The 16,144-nt window shown below is 45.1% G+C and overlaps 1 protein-coding gene across 4 annotated transcripts in view; it reads left to right on the top strand.

Moving 5' to 3' along the window:
* Window positions 1-16,144, top strand: part of BLNK (B cell linker) — a 383,923-nt gene that overhangs the window by 203,205 nt on the left and 164,574 nt on the right. The gene's annotated exons all lie outside the window — the stretch shown is intronic.

A 16,144-nucleotide genomic window follows, 5' to 3' on the forward strand; every position in this document is an offset into this window, starting at 1 on the left:
AAATGACAGAACCCCGGTGGACCCCCTGATAAGTTATTGTAGTCTGCTGGGCAAGGGCGTAACTTGAAGCTCCTGGGTCCCAATGTAAAAGATCCAAGGGAGTCTTAAATTATTGCAAGTCTTTAAAGGGAATCTGTCACCGGAAGTTGGCGGCCTATGTAAATGGCCTGTGTCCGGTCCGATGGGCGGTGTTTCTTCTTTTTTTCTCCACCGCATCCGTGGCCCCCGTCCGTGATCTTTTCCAGAATTCTAGTAGTTCGACTCCATAGTTCACACATGCGCAAAGCAATCTTGCTTCGTGCACGCGCAGTATGCTTTGCCCAACTGCGGGCAAAGCCGAAAATCATTACTGCGCATGCGCCGGTACACTATGTCCCGGAACACAGCTAAATAATTCTGGGACGTAGTGTACCGGCGCATGTGCAGTAATGATTTTCGGCTTTGCCCGCAGTTGGGCAAAGCATACTGCGCATGCGCGAAGCAAGATTGCCTTGCTCACGCGCGAACTATGGAGTCCTTGTTTGACGGCTGCAAAAAACCTCAGATCGCCGTTTTTCCCTGTTATAACAAATAGCAGGAATCCGCAAATATGGTGTACCGCAAAAACAACTTAACGTTGTTGTTGCTGTACCATTGAAATGCATTTTGGCCGTGTCCGTAAGCCGTGAAAAATATCGAGCATGGCCTTCCCACTAATTTTTGCGTGTCGTTTTTGCGGACTCATAGAAATGCATTGAGGCCACAAAAACGTCCAGCAAAAACACGGCAAGTGTAAAGGAAGCCTTACTATTATTCATTTTTAACTGATCCATTGCGAAGGCTGCATTCACAAATCCATATGAAGTGATTGTGTGCTGCCTTGTTTTTTAATCAAAGAGCACACAGACCCATTGGGGCCTATTCATCAAAGCTTGTATACCAGAAAAATGGCTTAAAGGTTTTGAAAAGTTTTTGCACAATGGGAAGTTACACAAAATATTTTTTGGCATTTTCACACCAGTTTGAATCAGTTCCAACAAAATGGCCAGAACTTGGGAGGAGCCAGGGCAGGGTGGAGCATGACCATGCCTGCCTGTCAATTGCATCAAATGTGCCGGCTGTCATGATCTCAGTGCGGGTTTGACTCGCACACGTGGGGTTAATGTCTGGAACCAGTGCTGATGACTGGCATTTCTGGGGTTAAAGGTTGTGATCCCAGTGCAGGCTTACCAGCACACCTGGGGCTATGATTGTGGCCTCTCCCTGGTACTGGGAGAGGCTTCATATAGCCTCAGGACGCTCCCATCCCTGTCAGTTATACTTTCGCCCTTGGCATTGTGTGGTGACCCCTGAGTGTTTGTGCTGTGTTCTGGTTGCTTGATACTCTGTGTATGACTCGGTCTGTTCTCCGGATATCGCTTTGGATTCTGCTTGGTACCTTCTATGTCTGTTTGGTTTTGACTTCTGCTTGGCCCTGACTATCCATTCTGTCTCATCCCTGGTACTTTACTGATATCTCTGTGTATGACTTCCGTTTTGCCTGACTCTGAGTATTTCTGTATAGTGTCCTGCCATCTCTGGAAGCAGGACGCTAAGCCCCGCCCCTTGCAGTCACATGACAGTAGGTCCTGTGACTGCTTGCTAAACTTCAGCGTCCACAGGTCCTGTGTATCTGTACTTTCCTGCTGTACCTGACCCTGGGCCTTCCTACTGTGCGGGTGAGTCCCTGCTCAGCGGAGGCTGCATGCCGGCGCTGACAGGATCCTGACACCGGCATTTTGAAAACAGAAATGTTACTTCAGTCTTTGATTAGAGTAGCATTTCTGCAGCGGCCCACGGAGGCACACAACACTGAGAAGAGGAGCTGCATTTATTAGGCGTCACAAGCCTCTTAATAAATTCAGTGCCTTCTACTGTAGAAAGACTGGCATAGCACGAGCGTCCTCAGCATCAGTCTTTATCAAATGGCCCAAATGACAGTGTCCTATTCTGGTCCTCAAAATCAGATCAGAATAGGACATGATTAGAATTTCATGGATCATATTCTCAAATTCGTCATTTTAATGGATGTCCAAAAAGATCCATTTAAGTCATGGTGTCTATGTGCTGTTACATAAAAAATTGGGTATCACGTGGACATTTTATACGGATGTGTAACTACAGCCTAAGACTCAATGGGTCAGAAAAGTTCAGACAGTCCACCTGTTTCTGTGGAAAAAAAACCATGAGAAAAAACTGATGCAACTAGGGTGCAACCAACATGACACCTGAAAAAAAAATCAGTCAATCTCAGCTAGTAACATTTCCACGGATGTGTGCATTTAGCCTTACTCAGAAGGGCCAATGGAAGATAAATAATTAGTACAAGATCACTAGTATAATGCATTTAAAAATAAAATACTTTCTATGTAAATCATTTCTATATAATAGATACAGGGTTGCCAACCGTCAGAAATTCCAGGATAGTCTGTAGTAGGGCCCTTCTTTGTCCTGTCTGCAAAGATTTTTTAAGGAGTTGAAATTTATACAGATTATTGTGACTGTAATTATCATCATTTTTCAGTTCACAGTGAATGCAGCTAATATCTTCATATCAGAATTATAGGATCTAGACATGTATCACTCAGAATAATAATTCATTATTATGGTTTTCCAATGTGTCCGTAAAAAATATTGCTTGACCGTGACTTTTTGGTAAACTGGGCAGAAAAAAAAAGAAATCGAGTTGGCAACCCTGAATAGATGGTGTGACGAAGTGACATGACCCAACGTGTGGTCGGTCAGCGGATGGCACAACACATACAATGGGGATGGTATAGGTGAGAGGAAGGTCCTACCAATAGGGAATGAGGGATGATCACCACCTGAGCTCCAACCTGAGCCTGTCCCTGCACTCACCTAATGCCCTATGCGTGTTCTTCCCCCCACCGCCGTCAGGATACCTCGTCCCTCAATGTCACTGCCATGGCTAGTGCACTGGCCGGCGTAGGGCACTAGCCTAGCCACTTACAGATAATGCAAACACAGGGGACAGTGATATACACAAAAGGAACTGGGAAATAAACACTTAGCTTTCTCTGCTGCAAAGCACTGTACAACAGAATAAAGGCACCAGGAAAGCGAACTCAGCAGAAGCACAACTGCCCCCACAGAGCTCCTTACTCCGACTTGGACACTGTAGATTGCTCTATCACCGACATGCATCAGGTGACTATTTAAAAGATGGTGGGAGTGGTCACCACCCACATCAACTGACCCAGCAGCACTGCAGATTGCAAGCGGAGAAAAGTGACATTAACCCAGATGGCCTGAAAGGAAAAATGTTTTAACTGAGTGGAACCAGAGCTGCCACAAATCCAAAAATGGATCGTGACAGATGAGCTCTATAACTATTGCCATGCCCTCATTCCTACCATTTCTATCGTAAACTATCGATTTGTATCAATTTTTCTCTTCTGAAATTTCAGGCAATATTTTCCATTTGCCTAAGCAGATCTTAAAGCTGAAAAAAAAAAGAAAATAGATAGGAAAGTATGAGGTGTTATGCTTACGAGCATAGACGTTGCCTTTAAATAACGATTTCAAGCCAACAAGGTAAAACAGATTAGTGGAATTTCCCAGCTACTTATTAATGGACATGTCTAACTTTACTCTGAGTTTTTTATTGCTCTAATGCATGTAAAAAAATGAAGTAACCTTGCAGATAGTTCTGATTAAATATCACCTGTTTTTCTCTTATGTAAGTCTAGTGATGATTATATACCTGATCCTGAAGTCACACTTCTTCTATTTGTCCTTTCCTTCTTTATTACCTACAGAACTACTGTAGTTTGGTTCATTTTGTGGGATCATTACATTTTTGATTTCTTCACATACAGTATGTTTGTACTTTAAAAAATGTAATTAAAAGTAATTATTGTAAATTCACTCAGAGGCCGTTAGCTCAACAAGGCTTCCTTCCCTTGCACAGGCATCTGCACTCCAACGGGTTCCCCTAGTTTGCTTCCACAAAGTGGCTACTGGCCAGATGAGCGAGCCAAAGCCAAGAGAGGTTTATCTAGTTGGGTTAGTAACTCGAGTGACAGAGCAAGTACAGACATAGCCTGGGTCAGATTCCAGGTCAGTCAAAACATTGTCAGACAAGTCTAGGTCAGGAGAGAAGAGAATAACAGATACGGATGAAATTAGGGTTCAAACTGGGTCTATGTCAGGATTCAGAATACATACAGAACACCAGAGTTTCCATGCACATGATCTGGCAACTTCAGCAGAATGCTGGGAGTTTAAGTAAGGTGTGGTTCTGTTGCATTGTCAACAGCTGGAAGATGATCAGACCTGCTGGGCTGCTGGACAACAAGACACCCAGACTAATTCCTGGCTGGACAGCGTCTCTACCATCCAGAGATACTGGCTATAACATCTCTTCAATCCCCAGTGCAGCCCGCAGAGAGATTAGGGTGGTGCCTGGCAACTGAAGTAGATACTGTATCACTGGATCAGATCTTTGAAGAGATGTGACAATTATTAGCTAAACATAAAATATTCACAAAACATCCCAGCACTTCCTCTTTCCTTCTTTTTTTCACATATCTCATCTCATATTAAAAGTGAGAAATATATAAATGAATATTGTGTATGGGTCACAGGAGATGAAGCATGTTTCTCTTGTTCTCATTATCACAAGTATAGCTCTAAGACATCAGGCTAAAGCAGGAGCCCTCACCCACGAGCCACCACCCTCCTCTGCCCTTTTTGTAGAAAAAATAAAGAGTGTTAAAGGGGATCTGTCACCCCATTTTTGGGCTATCAGCTGCAGCCACCGCTATCAGGGGCTTATCTACAGCATTCTGTAATGCTGTAGATAAGTCCCCGATGTAACCTGAAAGATAATAAATAGTTAAAATTATACTCACCCTGGTGTTCGGTCCGAGAGCTGCGATTCCCAAGGCTGTCAGATGACAGTGTGAGCCAGCAGCTGCTATTGGCGGTAACAAGTATACCTCCAGTCACACAGACATCAGCTGATGAGAGAGTACTGCTCTCATCAGCCCACACCTGCTGCCGCTAATAACAGTGAAAACAGGTGCGGCTGATCTAAGTATTCATTGGCCGCTGCAAATAAATAAATCAAGTTTAAAAAAAAATTACGTGGGGTATTTCTATTTTTGCAGCTGTCAGTTTTGCGATGTTGTTTATCAAAAATGGATAGACCCGACGTCATTTTTTATTATTTATTTATAGCGTAGGTGTTGGCTGATGAATACTGCAATCAGCGGCACCTACTCTCACTGTTATTAGCGGTAACAGGCGTAGGCTAATGGGAGTAGTAATCACTCATCAGCCGACACCTCTGTGACTGAAGGTATACTTTTTACCACTGGTCACAGCTGCTGGTACTCCGTAATGATCTTACTGCTGATCAGAGCTATCTGTGTTTCTTGTGCTTTCATGCACGGAGTGCCAAACCCAAATAGTAACACGGACTTCCTGTAGAAGTCCGTGTTGGGGGTCAGTAGGTGTTCTGTACGGACCCTGAACTTTGCTATCATCACTACTTATGTGTTGTGTTTTTTGCTTTTTCCAACTACATGATTTTCTGAGTATGGTCTTTTTCTAATGTGTTTTCCCATAGACGTATTTATAGGAAAGTAAGACCCAAGAAATAAAAATGCGTTTATAAAAAATAGCAAAAAAACGCATAAAACTCATGTATGAATGAAGCTTACATTGAAACCTTAAAAGGAGAATAAACCCCCAATCACTGAGCTCTGTGTCTCTAGCTGACTACATCAGTGGAACTGCTGAGATCTGTAATTGGTAGCAGCGATGATGTGATTTGTTGATGTGACATCAACAGACCGGAGCGGAGGGATGCTGACATTGGTCAGTGTGAGACTGAGTGTTAGGGCTCATACTCACTTGCAAGAGACTCGCAAGATTCTCGTGTGAATCTCTCGCATGAAAACCTGGCACTGCCGCCGGCACTTGGACCGGAGTGTGCGGCTGCATAGAAATACATGTAGCCGCACGCTCCGGTCCGAGTGCCAGCGGCAGTGCCAGGTTTTCATGTGAGAGACTTGCACGAGAATCGTGTGAGTCTCTCGCAAGTGAGTATGAGCCCTTAGGGTCCCGTTACATTTAGCGATGCACCAGCGATCCCGACAACGATACGACCAGGTCAGGATCGCTGGTGCATCGCTAAATGGTCACTAGTGAGCTGCCACACAGGCAGATCTCACCAGTGACGTAGCAGCGGTCGGCGGTCGTACTCACCTGTCAGACGGCAGCTCTGGTGACGACTTCCTCCCGCGTCCATGGAGTCACTCGTCGGCGCCAGCAGGAAGCCGACGACGAGAAATGGACCAGGACTATCTCGCACGATCAGCGATATCCAGCGGGGAGCCGGGTTGGAGGTGTCACATGTAGCGAGATCGCTAACGATATTGCTAATGCGTCACAAAATCGGTGATGCTTTAGCGATATCACTAGCGATCTGGCTATGTGTGTGAAGGGGGCTTTATCTGTATTTGTTTTTTTACTACTATCTGATAGATTTGGACCCACTGTTCTAAAAGTGGAAACCCCTTTAAGAAAAGAATCCTGAAGTCTTTGCAATCTGGTAAAATCAGTACAAAAACCTTTTTTATTACTACTATTATTATTATTTCTAAAACACAATAGTGGACTTTTTACAATGCATAGATCTCCATCTTGTGGTAGAAAGAGAGAGTTCATCTTACTAAAAAAAAATAGTATAATTTTGCTGCATTCATTATTTCTAAAAAAAAAAAAAAACATACAAATATTTATCTGTGTATAATGACAGACATAATTCAAAGCAGATTACATATAGTATTAGGAAATTGCATATAATAAACCAGTAATATTTTGGCTCACTTCAGTTACGGAGTGACTTGACACACAAAACTTGTGATATTTCAAGGGATATTTTTAGTATTCAATGTTATGATATATTGTTAGGATACTCCTTAACATTTTGATCATTCAGGGTTCAATAGATCCAGGAGAACAGAAGAACTGATTTACCTTCTCTTACTTTGAAAGAGCTCATTTATAGAAACGTACTCGTAAATACTGTGACATGTAAAAGTTTGTGCACCCCTGGTAAAAATTACTATTGTTGAGAACAGTTATGCAAGTTGAAATGATCTCTAAAAGGGTTCAAGTTAAAGATGACATTTAGGCTGTGTGCCCACGTTGCGTTTTTAAGCGTTTCCGCAGCGCTTTTAGACACGCGTTTCTGCTGCGGAAACCCTTAAGAAAAGCATCCCATGGAAACATAATGGAATCCGCACATGTTGTGCTAATGGTGCGTTTTTCTCCGCTGCGGAAACGCTAAACGAAAAAAGACGCAGCATGTTCATTAATTTTGCATTCAATTGTATTGCAAAAACGCATAGGAAAACGTATGCTAAAACGCCTCACAAAAAGCGTCAAAAACGCTTACAAAAGCGCTTCATAAAACGCATGCGTTTCCCGGGAAGAGGGTGTGCGTTTCCGCTCAGGAATATTCTGCATGAAAAACGCTACGTGGGCACCAGGGGTGGATTAAGGGTAGCCAGGGCCCGGGGCAGTTCAGACTCTGTGGGCCCCCCTCGTCACGTGACGGGGGTCACGAATCGTAGAGCCACACTCTACATAGAGAATAATGGGGCCTCCAGCACCGACCTCCACCCGCAGAGCCACACTCTACATAGAGAATAATGGGGCCTCCAGCACCGACCTCCACCCGCAGAGCCACACTCTACATAGAGAATAATGGGGCCTCCAGCACCGACCTCCACCCGCAGAGCCGCACTCCACATAGAGAATAATGGAGCCTCCAGCACCGACCTCCACCTGCAGAGCCCCACTCCACATAGAGAATAATGGAGCCTCCAGCACCGACCTCCACCCGCAGAGCCACACTCCACATAGAGAATAATGGAGCCTCCAGCACCGACCTCCACCCGCAGAGCCACACTCCACATAGAGAATAATGGAGCCTCCGGCAATGACCTCCACCCGCAGAGCCGCACTCCACATAGAGAATAATGGAGCCTCCAGCACCGATCTCCACCCGCAGAGCCCCACTCCACATAGAGAATAATGGAGCCTCCGGCACCGACCTCCACCCGCAGAGCCGCACTCCACATAGAGAATAATGGGGCCTCCAGCACCGACCTCCACCCGCAGAGCCACACTCCACATAGAGAATAATCTGGCCTCCGGCACCTACCTCCACCTGCAGAGCCGCACTCCACATAGAGAATAATGGAGCCTCCAGCACCGACCTCCACCCGCAGAGCCCCACTCCACATAGAGAATAATGGAGCCTCCAGCACCGACCTCCACCCGCAGAGCCCCACTCTACATAGAGAATAATGGAGCCTCCAGCACCGACCTCCAGCCGCAGAGCCCCACTCCACATAGAGAATAATGGGGCCTCCAGCACCGACCTCCACATAGAGAATAATGGGGCCTGCAGCACCGACCTCCACCCGCAGAGCCGCACTCCACATAGAGAATAATGGGGCCTCCAGCACCGACCTCCACCCGCAGAGCCGCACTCCACATAGAGAATAATGGAGCCTCCAGCACCGACCTCCACCTGCAGAGCCCCACTCCACATAGAGAATAATGGAGCCTCCAGCACCGACCTCCACCCGCAGAGCCACACTCCACATAGAGAATAATGGAGCCTCCAGCACCGACCTCCACATAGAGAATAATGGGGCCTGCAGCACCGACCTCCACCCGCAGAGCCCCACTCCACATAGAGAATAATGGGGCCTGCAGCACCGACCTCCACCCGCAGAGCCGCACTCCACATAGAGAATAATGGGGCCTCCAGCACCGACCTCCATCCGCAGAGCCACACTCCACATAGAGAATAATGGAGCATCCAGCACCGACCTCCACCCGCAGAGCCGCACTCCACATAGAGAATAATGGAGCCTCCAGCACCGACCTCCACCCGCAGAGCCGCACTCCACATAGAGAATAATGGAGCCTCCAGCACCGACCTCCACCCGCAGAGCCACACTCCACATAGAGAATAATGGAGCCTCCAGCACCGACCTCCACCCGCAGAGCCACACTCCACATAGAGAATAATGGGGCCTCCAGCACCGACCTCCACCCGCAGAGCCGCACTCCACATAGAGAATAATGGAGCCTCCAGCACTGACCTCCACCCGCAGAGCCGCACTCCACATAGAGAATAATGGAGCCTCCAGCACCGACCTCCACCCGCAGAGCCGCACTCCACATAGAGAATAATGGGGCCTCCAGCACCGACCTCCACCCACAGAGCCGCACTCCACATAGAGGATAATGGGGCCTCCAGCACCGACCTCCACCCGCAGAGCCGCACTCCACATACATGGCTGCTCTCAGTGCTCTGTGCTGTGCGCACAGGACCTGTGATGAGGTCACAGGAGGGGAGGAGACAGGGGTCACATGATCGGGGGCCCTGACACCTTACCTCCTGTGATCTCATCACAAGCCTTTGCACGCTACCAGCAGCACCAGCGTTCAGGCTACTTGTAGATGCTGCTGGTAGCAGAGCACATAATGCCGCCCCCACGGTCACTCACTTTTAGGTGGGGAGAAGATGGAGTGCCATTGCAGCAGCCAGCAGGAATGTGGTGGGGGCCCCCTTAGAAGCTCTTGTGGTGGGGGCCCCGGGGCTGAAGCCCCGCCTGCCCTGCCTATAATCCGGCCCTGCGCGGTGGCGGATTATAATGGGGCAATTTACTGGCCTGGGCTGTGGGCCCCTTAACCCCACTGGGCCCGGGGCAACTGCCCAAATTGACCTCATTATAATCCGCCACTGGTGGGCACATAGCCTTACTATTTTGGGCAAAACTCTCTCATATATATATATATCTATAATAATAAATGCGCTAAGCAGCTTCCGTCCGGTTGTAATGCAGCTTCCGTCCGGTTGTAACTTGGTGACGTCACATCCACCACACACCTCTTGCCATGTTAACCCTCAACACACCACTCCTCAAAACACACTCCTCTCACCTTTCACCATCTCCACTCACGTCCCCCCCTCTTTCACTCCACATACGACCCTCTCTCACTCCGTCTCTCATACTCACGCCATCATCGCCGCTGCTCCACGATCCCCGACATCTTCTTCCGCCGGCACCATCCTGGATCCAGACGTTGTCCACGCCGGCGACATGTTCTTGCGGCGATGCCATTTTGGATCGGCGAAATCCTGCGATACTCAAGATGGCGTGGCCGCAAGAACATGTCGCCGGCGTGGACGACGTCGGGATCCAGGATGGCGCCGGCGAAATCTTGCGAGATTTCGCCGACGCCATCTTGGATCCCGCGGAATTTCGTCATTTACTTCACGCCGACTTGCTGTGCGGACGTGTTGCCTTGCTCCTCTGCCTGTTCACTGCCGGTGTCTAATTACAGGGCCAATTTGCCTCTACCACTTCATAACTATTGCTGCCTTGCTCCTCTGCTTGTTCACTGCCGGTGTCTAATTACAGGGCCAATTTGCCTCTACCACTTCATAACTATTGCTGCCTTGCTCCTCTGCTTGTTCACTGCCGGTGTCTAATTACAGGGCCAATTTGCCTCTACCACTTCATAACTACTGCTGCCTTGCTCCTCTGCCTGTTCACTGCCGGTGTCTAATTACAAGGCCAATTTGCCTCTACCACTTCATAACTACTGCTGGGCAATTACAAGGCCAATTTGCCGTTACCACTTCATAACTACTGCTGGGCAATTACAGGGCCAATTGCCGCTACCACTTCATAACAACTGCTGGGCAATTACAGGGCCAATTTGCCATTACCACTTCATAAAAAACCACTCCGTGCTAATGAGACTCCTGAGGAAAAACACCATTGCCTTGACAAGATTAAGGCTTATAAACGCCGTCACCTCACAAACGAATCCCCTAACTCTAAATCCAGTAGATTGGCTAAAGAAGCCTTTACACGCCGTCACCACCGACAACAGATGGCTTCTTCCTCATCATTATTATTAGACTCACAACAGGATACTTCCACATCAGCATGTGGAACAAGTTACTACCACACTTCATCCTATATGCCGTTCACTGACATAGCTAATCAGCAATCTGTTTCTACCCTATCAATACCACCATTAGTCAATACCGACGCACAGTATGGCAATGCCAGTGAAAGGAAAGCCGCTTTTGCACTACGTCAAAAACAACGCCGTGCTAATGAGACTCCTGAGGAAAACCAGCATCGCCTTGACAAGATTAAGGCTTATAAACGCCGTCGCCTCACACACGAATCCCCTAACTCTAAATCCATTAGATTGGCTGAAGAAGCCTCTGCACGCCATCACCGCCGACAACAGACGCCTTCTTCCTCATCATTATTAGTAGACTCACAACAAGATGCTTCCACATCAGCATGTGGAACAAGTTACTACCATACTTCATCCTATATGTCATTCACTGACATAACTAATCAGCAATCTGTTTCTGCCCTATCAATACCACCATTAGTCAATACCGACGCACAGTTTCTTCACAGACAAGCTGCAACAGTTAGCCCGCAGAAAGTGCGACCAAGGCAAATATACGTTGGTCTCAAAACTAGGCGCACCCCCCCGGTTGGACATGCACTTCTACTACAACCTCACATTTTCACTAATGATAAAAATAGTATTACTGAACACAGCTGTGGTGACATGACCCATGTATGTGAGCATTGCCAAGCTTTGCATTCTGTAGCAGAGATACCTTCTGATAACAACTTTACGCTCTGCTGTCAGAAGGGTAAAGTCCATGTACCCATACTACAATATCCTGATGTCTTTACACGTTTGCTGAAAGGGCAAAGTGAATTTAGCAAAAATTTCATGGATAATATTCGAAGTATTAACAGTTCCTTTGCTTTTGCCTCCATGGGTGCAAATATTTCACCACCTCCTGGATATGGCCCATACTGTTTCCGCATACATGGCCAGATCTATCATAGAACTGGAACACTACATCCCTCAGATGACCAACAACACGCATTTGCCCAACTTTACATTATCGATACTGCTACCGCAAACGAACAACGCTTACGATGTAAAGAAAATCAAAAATGTCATCCTACATTGATGAACATTATTGCCCTTCAAATCCAAACTATTAATCCTTTTGTAGCAGCTTATCAAATGTTACGTGATGTGGAAGAACAAGAAAAAATTAAATCTCTACAAAACGGAACTGTCATGCCAAACATCACTATGCTATGGCTATTAAACAAGATCGTACTCAAGACCCTCGACGCTACAATAATCCCACTGTCAGTGAAGTAGCAGTCGTGTTTCAAAATGACAATGGTGAACCACCTTTCAATAGAGACATATTAATTCATTTAAAACCTGATCCCCACAACCCTTTAGCTCCAAAAACACAACAAATTAGCATTCTCCATAGCAATTTGGATGCCCTCCTCTATCCAATATTTTTCCCTTATGGAGACCAAGGATGGCATGATGGACTCAAACAACAAGGCAAAAGTCAGAGGAGGATCACACAACTCCAATACTATTGCTTTATGTTATCTGTCAGAAATTACTTTAATCCACTCCTCAATGGTGGTAAGCTAACACAGCAATATTTAGTAGATGCTTATGTCAAAATCGAAGCTAATCACCTACATTACATCCTCAACCACCAAAAAGATTTAAAAGTGGAGGATTACTGCCTCCTTCAAGAACATCTACTCAAAAAATCGGTTCAAAAGGGCATCCCTATTGGAAAAACCGTCATTTTACCATCTTCTTTTGAAGGCAGTCCAAGAAACATGCAGCAGCGCTACCAGGATGCTATAATAATAATCTTTATTTTTATATAGCGCTAACATATTCCGCAGCGCTTTACATTTTGCACACATCATCATCACTGTCCCCGATGGGGCTCACAATCTAAATTCCCTATTAGTATGTCTTTAGAATGTGGGAGGAAACCGGAGTGCCCGGAGGAAACCCACGCAAACACGGGGAGAACATACAAACTCCTTGCAGATGTTGTCCTTGGTGGGATTCGAACCCAGGACCCCAGCGCTGCAAGGCTGCAGTGCTAACCACTGAAGTATGGTCGACCTGATCTATTTATCACCATGACATGTAATCCTAAGTGGAATGAGATTACTACACATTTAGAACCGTGGCAGCGTGTTGAACACAGACCAGACTTGGTTGCACGCGTCTTTAAAATTAAACTGGAATCCCTCTTAAAAGACATTAGCAGTGGATTATTTGGAAACGTCACTGCAATGGTCCATGTCATTGAATTTCAGAAGCGTGGTCTCCCACACGCTCATATTTTAATTTTTCTTGACAGCTTGTCTAAATTACTGACTGACAATATAGTCTGGGCTGAAATACCTGATGAAACAATCTACCCTCAGCTCCATAACATTGTTCTTCAACACATGATTCATGGTCCCTGTGGAGAACACAATCCTAATTCTCCCTGTATGGATCTTGGAAAGTGTAGCAAAGGTTTCCCTAAACAATACCAACCATATACCATCAAAGAAAAGGACGGCTATCCCACTTACAGCAGACCCATTGGCAAAACATATGAACACCATTCTAAGACGATTGACAATTCATGGGTAGTTCCATATAACCCATTTTTACTCACCAAATACAAGTGCCATATTAATGTAGAAATATGTGCTTCCATTCAAAGTGTAAAATATTTATTTAAATACGTTTACAAAGGACATGACAAAGCCAACCTTGAAATTTCCCAAAATAACATCCAACATGATGAAACACATCAATTTACGGATACCAGATATGGTAGTGCACCTGAGGCTGCGTGGCGGATATTTGCTTTTCCTATGCATAAACAATCTCATGCCATCATTCGCCTAGCCGTACATCTGCCTAATTCTCAACCATTCTATTTTCATGAGAATGACTCTGCAGACAACATCCATCAAAAGCTCAATTCCAATTCTAGACTTATGGTGTATTTCAACCTTAATAAGATCGACCACAATGCACATAACTATTTCTACCGTGAAATTCCAGAACACTACATTTGGAAACAAGGCACATGGGAACAAAGAAAACGAGGGGGTCTCACAGTTATTGGAAGAATGTATACTGTTAGTGCGAAAGACCAAGAACGCTATTATTTACGTTTGTTGTTACTGCATGTAAAAGCTGCTACCAGTTTTGACAGCATTAAAACCGTCAATGGAGTTATGCATGAAACCTTTAAGGATGCTGCATTAGCACTCGGATTATTATTCGATGATAGCATCTGGAGACATACTTTAAGAGATGCTTGCATTCTTAACATGCCTTCCCAACTTAGAGACATGTTTGCTTATATCTGTATTTTTGCCCCCCCCCAGTAATCCACTTGAATTGTGGAATGCATTTAAGGACCATTTTTTACAAGACTACTATCATACATACCACAGCGACACGTGTATCGATCGTGAAGGATATGCTATGAAAGATGTCCAAGATGTCCTCATAGTCCATGGAAAAACTTTTGCTGATTTCAATTAACCACGCCCAGCAAAATTTATTAAACACCTCCTTAAACAATATGATAAGGATTATGAGTTAAAAAAAGCTGCAGAGATTAAAGAAACTTAATCAGGAGCAACTTTTTGCCTATGATGTCATTACTGAAGCTTTACAAAATAGCAGTTTAACACCAAAGTGCTTTTTTCTCGACGGACCTGGTGGCAGTGGAAAGACCTACCTATACCATCTACTTACACATCATTTAAGAGGACAAGGAGAAATTGTCTCACCTGCAGCGACTACAGGAATAGCATCTAACTTGATACAAGGAGGCCGAACAATCCACTCTCTATATGGCATACCTATTCCGATCAACGAAACATCTGTTTTCAGGATTAAAAACGATACAAATGCAGGAAAACATTTACAGAGTACAAAACTTTTTATTATTGATGAGTGCACTATGGTCCCAAAACATGCATTGAATGTGATAGATAGACTTCTACGTGACATCATGACAACAAATGTTGCTGAAAAAAATAAAACACCGTTTGGAGGTAAAGTTTTTGTTCTTGGAGGAGACTTCAGACAATGTCTTCCCGTCATCGCTCATGGAACAAGAATAGACATTGTAGATTCCTGCATTAAATATTCAGAACATTGGCAACATTTTACCAGACTACCGCTAATTAACAACATGCGCTCCACTGATCCTGAATACAGCACTTGGTTGCTTAAACTTGGAAATGGTGAGCTGTCTCATGAACATAACCTTGGAGAGGATGTCATTGAAATTCCTCCAGACATGCTTTGCACTGGCTCTATAGTAACCGAGATCTTTGGAGACCATATTTGCATTGATGTTAATGACAAACAAAGCCTCAACACTGCTGCATCACACGCTATACTATGTCCGAAAAATGATGACGTCGATTTTCTGAACTGTAAAGTAATGGATCGCATTAGTGGTGATCATACTGTATATACAAGTGATGATTCTGTCGATGCTGATGAGGCAGAGGAATGTGAAAACTACCCAGTTGAATTTTTAAACTCTCTGACACCATCAGGAATGCCATCACATCTCTTAAAACTTAAAATTGGCACCATTGTGATGCTATTAAGAAGCCTAAACACCAAGAAAGGTCTCTGCAATGGCACTCGCCTCATTGTCACTGCCTTACTCCGCAACATCATACAGGCTAAAGTGATTACTGGCTCAGCTGAAGGAGACATTGTGTTTATTCCACGCATCGATTTGTGTCCTTCAGAAACTGGGTTACCGTTTAAATTAAAACGTCGACAGTTTCCTCTAAAACCTGCTTTTGCTATGACCATTAACAAATCCCAAGGACAGACCCTCAATCGAGTTGGCATTTTTTTGCCCGAACCTGTATTTGCCCATGGACAATTGTATGTTGCATTCTCCCGGTAAAGCAACGCAGCAACGTTAGGGTCAAAGTGGTGGATACACCACTTCAAGGACAATTGCTACCTAATAGCCCAAAAATCTTCACTAGAAATGTCGTTTACCAAAATGTCTTACTGTAAACTATTTAAGTTGGTCCTGGAATGGATAGATATATAGATATATAAATGATAGTTACATTCTAAATAGATATAGATAATAGACTTCTAAGACTTCTATACATAGCTTGATATATGT

This window comes from Dendrobates tinctorius, unplaced genomic scaffold, assembly GCF_039654945.1.
Source record: "Dendrobates tinctorius isolate UK_male_01 unplaced genomic scaffold, ASM3965494v1 ptg000147l, whole genome shotgun sequence".
NCBI classification, from domain to species: Eukaryota; Metazoa; Chordata; class Amphibia; order Anura; family Dendrobatidae; genus Dendrobates; species Dendrobates tinctorius.